The sequence below is a fragment of the Bos indicus x Bos taurus genome, chromosome 3 (genome assembly GCF_003369695.1).
Source record: "Bos indicus x Bos taurus breed Angus x Brahman F1 hybrid chromosome 3, Bos_hybrid_MaternalHap_v2.0, whole genome shotgun sequence".
Classification (NCBI taxonomy): domain Eukaryota; kingdom Metazoa; phylum Chordata; class Mammalia; order Artiodactyla; family Bovidae; genus Bos; species Bos indicus x Bos taurus.
In genome coordinates this window covers 74,782,562-74,783,318 of record NC_040078.1, presented here as the reverse complement: position 1 = coordinate 74,783,318, position 757 = coordinate 74,782,562, and positions in this window count along the sequence as shown.

Genomic DNA, 757 nt, shown 5'->3' with positions numbered 1-757 from the left:
GGCCTCCCTGTCCATCACCAACTCCCGGAGTTGACCCAGACTCACGTCCTGAAAAAGTGACATTTGAATAAAGACCTTAATAGGTGAGGGAGTGAGTCATTGTGTTAATCTTTAATAATTTAAATTAATGTTTAAATAAGAATTAAAAATATAATAAATTAAGTGGTTATTACTTTGTAAAAAATCAGTTGGGTTTTAGCCAATTTAGAATATATGTACACCATTTTTTGTAATGACAAAAATTTATAGGTAAATTTGTCAGATGCAGCTAAAAGCCTTAGTGTTATGTGGAGACTAAAACTGTAAAAGGCTTCTGAGAAATATCTTTTGAGGCAATATCTCATTAAGAGGAAAATATCTGACTGGCTACACATGTGAAGGAAAGGTGGGATACCCTTTAGCTCAGCTAGTCATAGTATTTTTTCCCCCTAAGGCTTTTTTTCATTAGAGACACAATTCTAGGGGAGTCATTGGTTTTAAAAGGAGTCATTTTATAAATTATGCTTAGATTAATTTTTTTAACCCAAAGACCAGTATTTAGCCCAAATATTTCATGTATAGGGCACAAATAAGACTTCTGACATTGCAAAGCTTTTAGCCTCTTTATTGAGACATTCCTATTTTATAGGAATAAAAGAGATTTTCAGTGAACAGATGTAAGACTCTGTTCTTGTAGGGCTGACTTTACCTTACACAAATAATTTAATAAAAATGAGTTATACCAATTAACTGAATACTGTCTGCATATACTTTCATT